Raw genomic sequence first — 12,281 nt, 5'->3', positions numbered from 1 at the left:
AACATTCACTTTTGTTCATAATATCAAGCAGTCATATCATTGGCTGAATTTCATTGTTGTGGTGGCCTACACTATATATAACTGCAGCTCCCATGATATACAATCAGCCATTACTGGCTGAACACCATTACATCATACTGTATGTATTTATATACTTCCAGCAGATTCCAAATCTAAGCTGGGGAAGTTGTGGCTAATCTTAACCACACCAGATGTTGTAAACTCAAATTTGCATGTTGCACAAGTTCATGATGGTCTGTAGCTACTATTACTGTGGTCATATCATTTTTCCTATAAATGGATAACTAACACTTGCCTCCCACCAGGAAACCTCTCTCCTAAGCCACCGAAGATAAGCAATGTCGATGAGGTAAGGAGGCATTGGGGTGGGAGAGGGGAAAGGGGGAGAATATTTTGCCTCCCCGGGAACAAAATCCTGCAGATGCCCATGACTTCAGATATGGTAGTTTTGGCACCTTAAAAGTTGCTGTGTTAAGGAACTGTTCAGTAGTCTGTGATTAGCTCCAAAAAAAGAAACCAAAAAAATTGAATACATGTAAAGGTTATTCAGCTGGTTTGTAAGAGTGTGCAAGATGCATAATGTAGAGAGCACCTATGTGTATAGCATATACAGAATATTGCATGCCTGAGGTGTAAATGTGCAATATATAGTTTTTGTTTGTGTTGTATGCGTACATAATTATGTTTTGAAAGTTCTGTATAAGCTTACTGTGTGCTCGACCCATATTAAGAATATCTTAAACTAATATCTTAAAAGTAATGCTTTTCATAACTCCATAGTATTGGAACTATTTGGTGGACACAATTAATGAGTCACTACAAAAGACTCTAATGGAATAATAAAGATCCAAAATTTGAAGAATCTAAGGGTTATTTGTTCATTTTTATTAATCGTTTTGCACATAACAGTATTTTACAAAGTATTTGGAAAGCTATAATACCGATGTTGGTATTGAAGTGGCTAACCAATCTGCCTGGAATAATTTCTCACTATGAGATTTCTTTGCAGATGCTTTATGGTTTCTTGGGTTTTTTTTTCAAACGCCATTAAGTTTAACGCGTTCTTAATGCAAACAAAACATGTTAACATCTTTTTATTATTTCATAATGTTTCTGTGCAGGAGCTGGTCTGGTATAATCTAACGAGCCTAGTTTCTTGATTAATAGTTACTGAGTAAAAGAAATTCTGCTAGTTTGTAAACCCCTTGAGTAACAGATGGCAGTTTAGAGCATTACTACTGGAAACAATGTATTGCATACCACTGCCACCCAGTAGCTTAATTAGTACAATTCTAAAGTAGAACTAGTTTTATTACCATATGCCTTAGCTAATTTGAGAACCATTTGCTTCCTTCCATCCAAGTCAATGGTAGTTAAAGGATTACAGTCAGTGGCGACTAATAAGTTCCACCACTAAATCAGGCTACTGAAAAAACTAACTATTTATAAATAAGATGCCAAAATATCAGAGCATTGCAATATGCAATCTTACCTTTTTATTGGATTAAGACAATACTTAAAAGACAAGCTTTCAAAGGGTTTCCTCTCTTCCACAGGTATATTGTGCCCCCTCAGCTATTTTTTTACAGAGGTTATTTTGTTGACACTGCCCTTACACACTGCCTTCACACACACATAAACTGCCCTTACACACTTCCTTTATACACACATACACTGCCCTTACACACGAATGCCCACACATGCTGCCTTTACACATACCTGCCATTAACACACATATTGACATACACTGCCCTTACACACACATATACACATAAAATGCCCTTCCACACACCTGTCCATAAGCACTGCCTTTACAAACATCTGACCATAAACATACACTGCCATTACACATGACTGCCCACATAAGATGCAATATTGAAGTATGCAGTGATACATTTTTTCATTGGATTAACCTGATAATTAAAAGACAAGCTTTCAAAAGTTTTCCTCTCTTCCTCATGTATTGCTTCAGACCTAAGAAATAGAGGAAAACTCTTGAAAGATACAAATAAGATACAAATAAGTGCAGAGACCGAGCGACAGGCTCTCCTGCTGCCTAGTTGTTGTGAGCAGCGCCTTTTGCGCCCGAGGTAGGAATGGAAAATTGTGCCCCAATAAAATTACAGAAGTTATTTTATTGACACTGCCCTTACACACAACTGTCCATACACACACACATATACACATACACTGTCCTCACACACACCCCTGTTTTTACACACACATATACACATACACACACACCAGCTTACTAACACAAAAATACCTACACTGCTCTTATTCATACCTGCCCATACACACACCAGCTTACACACACACACACACATATATATATATATAAATACAGTATAAATATATATATTTATATATACCAAATTTTTTATAAGACGACCCCCCCAAATTTAAATATTAATTTAGGGGGGAAAAAGCCTGATTATAAGATTACCCTATAAGAAAAAAGTTTTAAAAGTAAATATTAATTCACATATTTTTTCATATTTAATAAAAACTATGATTGAAAAAAATGCATTTTTTGTTTTTATCTGCTTTTACTTGCCAACCTGCCCCCAGACATGCACAACTGCCCCCCAGATATGCCTTATACCCCTATATGCCACTCTTCCTCCCTGATATGGAACTCTGCCACCCAGATATACCTCTTGACCCCCTATAAGCCACTCTGCCTCCCAGATATTCCTTTTAACCCTCCTATATGCCACTCTGCCCCCAGATATGCCTTATACACCCCTATATGCCACTCTGCCTCCCTGATATTCCTTTTAACCCCCTATATGCCACTCTGCCTCCCTGATATCCATTTTAACCCTCTATTTGCCACTCTGCCTCCCTGATATTCCTTTTAACCCCCTATATGCCACTCTGCCTCCCTGATATTCCTTTTAACCCTCCTATATGCCATTCTGCCCCCAGATATGCCTTATACACCCCTATATGAAACTCTGCCTCCCTGATATCCATTTTAACCCTCTATTTGCCACTCTGCCTCCCTGATATTCCTTTTAACCCCCTATATGCCACTCTGCCTCCCTGATATTCCTTTTAACCCTCCTATATGCCATTCTGCCCCCAGATATGCCTTATACACCCCTATATGAAACTCTGCCTCCCTGATATCCCTTTTAACGCTCTATTTGCCACTCTGCCTCCCTGATATTCCTTTTAACCCCCTATATGCCACTCTGCCTCCCTGATATTCCTTTTAACCCCCTATATGCCACTCTGCCTCCCTGATATTCCTTTTAACCCTCCTATATGCCATTCTGCCCCCAGATATGCCTTATACACCCCTATATGAAACTCTTCCTCCCTGATATCCCTTTTAACGCTCTATTTGCCACTCTGCCTCCCTGATATTCCTTTTAACCCCCTATATGCCACTCTGCATCCCTGATATTCCTTTTAACCCCCTATATGACGCTCTGCCTCCCTGACATTCCTTTAAACCCCCTATATGACACACTGCCTCCTTGATATTCTTTTAACCCCTATATGCTACTCTGCCTCCAGAAAGCCCTTTAAAGCCTCCCCCATATGCCACTCTTACCCTCCCCCGACTTACCAGTGCTTCTTTAGACTTTTCCCCGTGCTTCAGATTCCTTGGTGTCTAGTGGGACAGCAAGCTGCTGTCGGCACTTTCGCCGGGGCTTCTATGAATGAGCACTGGAAGGTCATGTGATGCCGGTACTCCGTCATAGAAGACCCGGTAGAAGTGGAAGCTGCAAACACCCACCAGCTGCCGGAGAGGAGGATCCAGGTCCCCTGCCGCGCTGCGGGGATCTGGATCTTAGTCTTGTAGTCAGACCTCTATTTGAGGTCTGATTAAAAGACGACCTCGAATATAAGACGATGGTTATTTTCAGAGGATTTGCTCTAAAAAAACCTTGTCTTATAATCGAGCAAATACAGTATAAATATATATATATATATATTAGGGCTGCAACAACTAATCGATAAAATCGATAATAATCGATAATGAAAATCGTTGCCAACGAATTTCATTATCGATTAGTTGAATCGATTTTTATCGATTATAAAATGAGGGTTTTTTCAGAGCAAACGCTATGAAAAATACCCCTCATTATATAAACCGTTTCAGTGACTCACAGCAGCAGCTCCTACTTACCAGCCCCTCCCTGTAATCACTGTGACAACTGGCCCCGCCCCCTTCCTTCTCCCAGAAGGCCAGAACCACATGGCTGTGACACTCATCTAATGGTTAATGGGGTGTTTAGGGTTAATTTAGGGGCAGTTATGGTTAATGGGGTGTTTAGGGGCAGCTATGGTTAATGGGGTGTTTAGGGGCAGCTATGGTTAATGGGGTGTTTAGGGGCAGCTATGGTTAATGGGGTGTTTAGGGTTAATTTAGGGGCAGCTATGGTTAATGGGGTGTTTAGGGTTAATATAGGAGCAGCTGTGGTTAATGGGGTGTTTGGGGTTAATTTGAGGCAGTTGTGGTTAATGGGGTGTTTAGGGTTAATTTAGGGGCTGTTGTGGTTGATGGGGTGTTTAGGGTTAATTTAGGGTAGTTGTGTTTGATGGGGTATTTAGAGTTAATTTAGGGGTAGTTATAGTTAATGGGGTGTTTAGTGTTAATTTAATGATGAGGACTGAGGGTTAATTTAATAAAGTTAACTTAAGGCGCAGTTAGAGGTAAAGGGGGGCAGACTAAGGGGAATCTAAATCCTGGGGGCAGTGAAGATTAACCCAGTACTTATAAAAGTATGGTGTCAGTGTGATGCGAACAGGTCTGTGACTCTGAGGGGACTATGAGATATCTGGGGGGTATAAGGCATATCTGGGGAGGATGGAGTGACATATCTGGGGGTATAAGGCATATACGATATATAAGGCATATGTGGGGAGGGCAGCGTGGCATGTCTGGGAGGCAGTGTGGCATGTCTGGGGAGGATGGAGTGGTGTATCAGGCACAGTGGCATATGTGGGGGTAGAGTGGAGTGGAATATGTGAGAGGCAGCGTGGAGTGGTATATGTGGGAGGCAGCGTGGAGTGGTATATGTGGGAGGCAGCGTGGAGTGGTATATGTGGGAGGCAGCATGGAGTGGTATATGTGGGAGGCAGCGTGGCACATGTGGGAGGCAGCGTGGAGTGGCACATGTGGGAGGCAGCGTGGAGTGGCACATGTGGGAGGCAGCGTGGTATATGTGGGAGGCAGCGTGGAGTGGTATATGTGGGAGGCAGCATGGAGTGGTATATGTGGGAGGCAGCGTGGCACATGTGGGAGGCAGCGTGGAGTGGCACATGTGGGAGGCAGCGTGGAGTGGCACATGTGGGAGGCAGCGTGGCATATGTGGGAGGCAGCATGGAGTGGCACATGTGGGAGGCAGCGTGGCATATGTGGGAGGCAGCATGGAGTGGCATGTCTGGGAGGCAGCTTGGCATGTCTGGGAGGCAGCTTGGCATGTCTGGGAGGCAGCGTGGAGTGGTATATGTGGGAGGCAGTGTGGAGTGGCATATGTGGGAGGCAGCGTGGAGTGGCATATGTGGGAGGCAGCGTGGAGTGGCATGTCTGGGAGGCAGCGTGGCAAGCCTGTGCTCAAATGTGCATAAATTGGGGGGGCTGGTTGGGAAATAAAGACAAGAAATGCATTTTATCAGTTTTTTTTTTTATTCTGCGTTTGTATTTAACATCATTTGTTTATTAAATTATTTTAAATAAATGAAAAATTTACATTCATTTTTTTATCCGATTAATCGATTAATCGAAAAAATAATCGGCCAACTAATCGATTATGAAAATAATCGTTAGTTGCAGCCCTAATATATATATATACATACACTGCCCTTGCAGCCCTTTGTCATCTTACATCATCTTCCATCTTTCTCCATCTTCCGTCATCTTCCATTCTGTCCTTGGAAGCGAGGTCTGTCACTTCAGACCTCTGCTTTAGTGCTTCCTCATCACTATGTGCAGGCTATTGATGCAGATCAGGGGGGTACAATGCCATATCCTACCACTCGGCATCACTTATCGGCACATAGTGATTACGAAGCAGGGAAGCCGAGGTCTGAAGTGGCAGACCTTGTGCCCCCTAATGTTGAGCCAGTTAGAGAGGGATTGTGATCTCCCCAACCTGTCCTGCTCATTGGGCACCCTCCAGAACATGGGCCTTTGGGCAACTGCCCATACGTTTTGATGTGCCATTTGGTCCTGCAGCTGGGGGTTTTCAAAATTCGGTGAGGGGGCACATTTGCCCTTACACATTTCAGCTTACAAACACACACATACAGACCCTGATTATAAGACGACCCCCCAACATTTGAATATTAATTTAGAAAAAAAGGCCTGAATATAAGACTACCGTATAAGAAAAAAGTTTTATTAGTAACTATTAATTCACATGTAAACTTTTTTTCATATTTAATAAAAACTATGGTTGAGAAAAATGATTTTTTTTGTATTCATTTCCTTTTATTTGGCAACCTGCCCCCCCAGTTATGCACATCTGTCCCACGGCTTGCTACTCTGCCCCATAGATATGTCACTCTACCCCCCAGATATGCCTTATACCCACTATATGCCACTCTGCCTCCCTGATATGCCACTTTACCCCTGATATGCCTTATACCCCCTATATGCCACTCTGCCACCCAGATATGCCTTATACCCCTATTTGCCACTCTGCCTCCCTGATATGCCTTATACCCCCCCATTTATCACTCTGCCTCCCAGAAATGCCTTATTCCATCCTATTTGCCAATCTGCCCCCCTGATATGCCTTATAACTCCCTATATGCATCCCTAGACTTCCTGGTGTCCAGTGGGGGCAGCTGGTGGACTTCACATCACACCGGTGCTCCGTCATAGAAGTCCCGATGGAAGTGTCGGGTAGCAGTGGAGGTTGTCTGCACAGCTGGTGAACTTCTGCGCAATGCGCGCAGACAACCTCTACTGCTGCAAGCCGGTACTACCGCCGAGGTTTCTATGGTGGAGTACCGGAAGGTCATGTTACGCAGGCTCTCCATCATAGAAGCCCCGGCAGAAGTGCTGGCTGCAGTGGTGGTTGTCTGCTCGCATCATGCAGACGTCCACTAGCTGCCAGAGAAGCACTGTGGGGGATCTGGATTTTAGTCTTATAGTCTAACCTCTATTTGGGGTCTGATTCATTTGCTCTGTAAAAACCTTGTCTCTGCTTTTAGTGCTCCCTAATCACTATGCGCCAGCTTTTGTCCAGTGTGCCTATACATTTAGATTGCACTGTGCCATTTGGCCCTGCAGCTGGGGGGTCCAAATTCTGTGTGGGGGGGTCCTGTTGCGACGCATGTGATTACAGTGCATCCTAGGAGTTATTGTCGAAAAGCAAGAGGGCTGCAAAACATCACTCCATAAAAAACTAACTTTTGTGGCAAAATTCAAACTCACATACAAAATATGTGTAATTTAAACTCTAAGTACAAAAATGCCAAGGCAATCATCAGTGTAAAATCATCCCAATCATGCCAAATCATTTCCCTTCTTTTTAGCTGAATCTTACATGATTTAATAGTTCCAGTGGATCAGCGGTAATTTATTTAATTTGTAGTGAATTAGTTGGAATCAGATCTAAGTAATGAAAAATATTTGTACTGTGTATTGCAATTTAGTTTATGTGTTGTGAGTAAATTTATTAGCTTATCATGGAAATCATTGATTCAGTTCTTTGTTCAGAACAAAAATGAAAAAGAAGCAATCAATTGTAATAGGAAGAGTAGTTTATTAGAATCAGTTTGGGTTGAACAAGCAAGACTAAGAAGTCAGTGATATTTTTAATACTTATTTTATTATATAGTTTCATTGTTTATTATTTTATTTAATTGGCTCTTTGACTGAAAAATCTATTCAAGTATATTCTATATCTATATATCCATACCTGGGAACTCTCAGTGTAAAGCCCTGATGATCTAGGTCTCTGGGCCAGATATTCGGGGGACAGTTCTGGGACTTGGGAGCTTGTCCCGGTACTTTCATGTTGCAGAAGATCAGCAGGAGATCATGGATATCCCACTAACAGGCCCAAAATTAAGGAAACACAAGGTCTGTTTCTGCAGACTTCTGCTTGAGCGCATCCTGACGCTATGGGCCAGCGCTTGTTTTTTGAGCGCTGGGATATGATGTCATATGCCGGAGCTCAGCAGGGAAGCTGTACGCACAGCGTGAGAGCCTCAAGCAGAGGTCTGCAGTAACAGACATTGTGCTTCCACCAGGGGAAAAGATAAAAAGAAAATCAAAGGGAGAAAGTAAAGAGAAGGGGAGGCAGAGAAAGGTAAAAGAAGGGGAGGCAGAGAAAGGAATGAGAAAGGGGCAGGGAAAGGTAGGAGAAGTGTGGGACAGAGAAAGAGATGGTGAAAAGGGGTGCAGAAGGAGAAGTGGAAGAGATGGGGAGAAGGCGGGGCAGAGAGAGAAATGAAAGAGGCGGAGAGAAGGGGCAGAGAGAAAAATAAATAACATAGGGAGAAGGGGGACAGAAAAATAAATGAATGAGATGGGATGAAGGGGCAGAAGGAGAAATTAAAGAGATGGGGAGAAGGAGGGCAGAGAGAGAAACAAAAAAGTTAAGCATAAGGGGCAGAGGACAGACCACAGCAGGCTGATGGAAGATGGCAGCGGGCCGGGGATCTGGCAGACAACAGTGGAGTCTGGCAGACAACAGTGGAGACTGGCAAAGGAGTCTGGCAGATGACAGCGGAGACTGGCAAAGGTCATACACAGGTAAAACAATACACAGTACACGGTACAAGGATGAGCTAAACAATATTCACAGTCTAAGCAAAAGGTCAGACTGAATAATCTATCAGGCGGGCAAAATGGAAACAAGGTCTAAGTCCAGAGAAAGAAATACATTTATGGGAAGAAAGGGGAGCCAAGTGAGAAGAGAAAAAGTTTAGGTAGAAAGAGACTTAAAGAGGAATGAGAGAGAAAATAGGGAGGAGAGATAAAGAGGAAGGAGAGAGATGGCGAGAAAGGGAGGATATAATGAATAAAAATAGATTAGAAATAAGAGATACAGGAATAAAAAATAGGAGAGATAAAGAAAAAGGGGAGGAGTATTGAGAAAGGAAAGTGTGTATGTATTTTAAAAGGGCATGTATGTTAGGGCAAGTAAGCGTGGGGCTGCAAAAAGTGTGAGCCAGTATGTTTGTGTGTAACCGCAAGCGTGAATGTGCATGTGTATGTATGTGTGTAAAGGTAGTGTACATGTGTGTACATGTCTGTACATGGGCAGTGTATATGTGTGTATAAGCAGGTGTGTAAAAACATTATATATTCATATATATAGTGTGTATAGGTAGTCATGTGAAAGGACATTGTATACATGTGTATATATATGTGTGTGTGTGGAGGCAGGCATGTGTATAAGGACAGTCTATATGTGTGTGTATAGACAGGTGTGTAAAGGCAGTGTATAGCTGTATAGGCAAGTGTGTAAAAGCAGTGTGTATGTTTGTGTAAAGGTAGACACGTGTAAGGGCAGTGTATATATGTGTGTATAGGCAGGTGTGTAAAGGCATTTATATGTGTGTGTGCGGGCAGGTGTGTGTAAGGGCAGTGTATATGTGCCTGTATTGGCAGGCATGTATAAGGGCAATGTATGTGTGTGGGCAGGGGTGTCTAAGGGCAGTGTATATGTGTGTGTATAAATAGTTCTGTTAGCGCAGTGCACAATTGTGGGTATGTGCATATGTGTGCGCGTGCAGTGTATATGAGTGTATATATATAGTGTATATATATATATAGTGTATATATGTGTGTATGGGCAGGCCTATTTAAGGGCAGCGTATATGTTTGTATACGCACAATGTATACGTGTGTGTGTATATGTATATATATATACATATATATATATATATACACACATATATATTATATTTTATTGCAAGAAAGCTGACCCAGGATATGGTTGTTAAGCAAATTTCAATGTATTTTAACGTAGAGCTGTAAATTAAAGAGTCTTTCTTGGCCTGGGCCCTCCCCATGGCACATTAGCCTGCTGAGTCAGGACAAGTGCTTGCAGATTCAGTCCTAGGAAACATAGAAACCTAGAGCCTTACCCTTGCTACCTATGCCCCTAAGACTAAAATGTCTGTGCATTGGGAAGTCCTAGGGGTGCAATGGCATTTTAGTTTGTGAAACTATCGCTGGAATTTTTTATTTTTTTTAAAACATGATAACTATGTAGTCCCTCTTTTGAACCAGGATGGTTAAAACTGTCCAAAATTACAACCTAACTATTGGCAATTTGCAATAGGAATGGGATTTAATCAGATTCATTCATGTATTTGTTACTTTCATTTTTACTCTTAATTACAAGAAACACGCTTATGACAACATCAACTGACAATTCATTTAACTCTTTTTTATTTCTGGGAGAAGAAAAGTTTTGCATATACCACAACCTACCTTTTTGTATTTTTCACAGTTTAATATGTGTCTTCTAGCCACATTTCACATTTAATCACAATTATACATTATTGTGTTGCTGATTTTAGGTGTCCCATAATATAAAACAAACTAGCTAGATTTATAGGTATACATTTTATTTTTCCACTCAGTGTTGTTTTATTTTATAGAAAGAAGTATTTATATTTTAAAACTGGCAAAATATTGTGTTGTCTGGAATACAGTCCCACATTTAAGCTGCACCCAAAGTTTCTATAGTCTACAGAAAAATAAACAATGGGAAATGATTCATTCTAATTAACAGATGCAAAAATGGCATGCAAATACTGGAAATTATTTATTTTGTTAGTTATTCTTAACAAGTGCCAGAAACAACGTATCTTATTCCAGCTGTTGAAGTAAATGCTTCATTCCTTCCTTCATTCCAACGTCAAAGCCTAAAGGCACCCCACCACCAAAAAATCCAACAAGTCTTCAGGGACCCAGCTCTACTATAGCTTTTATAAAACAAAAATAAGTGCAAGCAGCGAGTACTACATTTGATCTTAAACAAAAGGCCTTCAGCTCATATAGTTATACTGAAACACTTTTAAGTGAAATATACTTTAAAATGCTGCTGAAGCAACAACAGAGAAATAGGTGTTTTCTAAATATGAGGTTTATATAACTCCAAACATTTATTCAGTTAACATACAAAAAATAAAAATTTAAATTCACACAATCCATTCAAAATTTCACCACTCAAACCTGCAGTTTAACTGCAGAGTAAGAGCTGGTGTGATACCGATTATACAAATATATGCTAATGTATGTTAATCAATGTTAATGTTAAATCTAATTTGAAAATATGTAACATTATTTGAAAAATAAAGCTATAATCTGCTTATCTTAATTTTGGGTGCAAGGTAGTCAAATCACTAGCAGGAAGGAAACAGAGTCTATACTTTATATAAGAAATAGCAGCATTGCAAAAGTTATATACGAGAGAATAGAACATACTGAATTGCGGGTCAGCTATAAAATTTTCATTAATGCTACATGCAGTACAAGTCATGTGTGCAACATTTTAACCAACTAAAACCTTCTCAGTATCACCTTAAACTTCCCCACTACCTAATTCAACACCAACAGCCCCTCGTATTTCCAACTAAAATCTCACCCCTAGCATTACATAATATTCATTAAAGCATTGGTGCTTATAAGTTGACAAAAAAACCCACAAGTTTGCAAGAATTGGATAGAAGTCCAACTCTAGGTGCGGGTTGATCCAGACGTCCTCCAGTTCTCCAAAAAAGACCAGCCCACTTGTGGAGGTGGAGCTCTACGGAGTCACATAATGCAAAGTTACATGACCCCACTGAAGTAGCGCAGCAGCTCATATTATGCAAGCTTATCTGAGGTCTACGTGTGACTGTCTGTCAGAGTGAGCATGTGTGTTACAGGGAGTAAGTTTTACATTGAGTGAGTGTGTGTTAGGGGATGTGTGAGCATGTGTTAGTTGCTTCGGAAGGAAGACACTTGGCTTTATATGTCCCCAGGCCAGAAGGTGCCAGGCCACCCTGTCCAACTCAAAATTAACTAAAGCCAACGTACAATAGCATTCACAAATATAACTACACTTGAATACACTGAAACTAAGTTCAACTATATCCTTTTCCGGTTAATTTAATTCATATATTAATTTAATTCTTGTTACCTGTTATGTTTATAAATTACATATTTCATTAACTGTTGGTCTGGAGAGGTGGTGCTTTCACTTAATTAGTTTCAGACAAGGAAATTTAACTTTTTATCAACTTGGAAACAAGCTTGCTTGGAAATGTAGCTGCTGTGGCCTCTCCCC

The sequence above is a fragment of the Sceloporus occidentalis genome, unplaced genomic scaffold, assembly GCF_023333645.1.
Source record: "Sceloporus occidentalis isolate IW3139 unplaced genomic scaffold, rSceOcc1.0.p SCAF_31, whole genome shotgun sequence".
Taxonomy (NCBI): domain Eukaryota; kingdom Metazoa; phylum Chordata; class Lepidosauria; order Squamata; family Phrynosomatidae; genus Sceloporus; species Sceloporus occidentalis.
The sequence above is the reverse complement of the archived record's forward strand: the minus strand, read 5'-3'. Positions refer to the sequence as shown.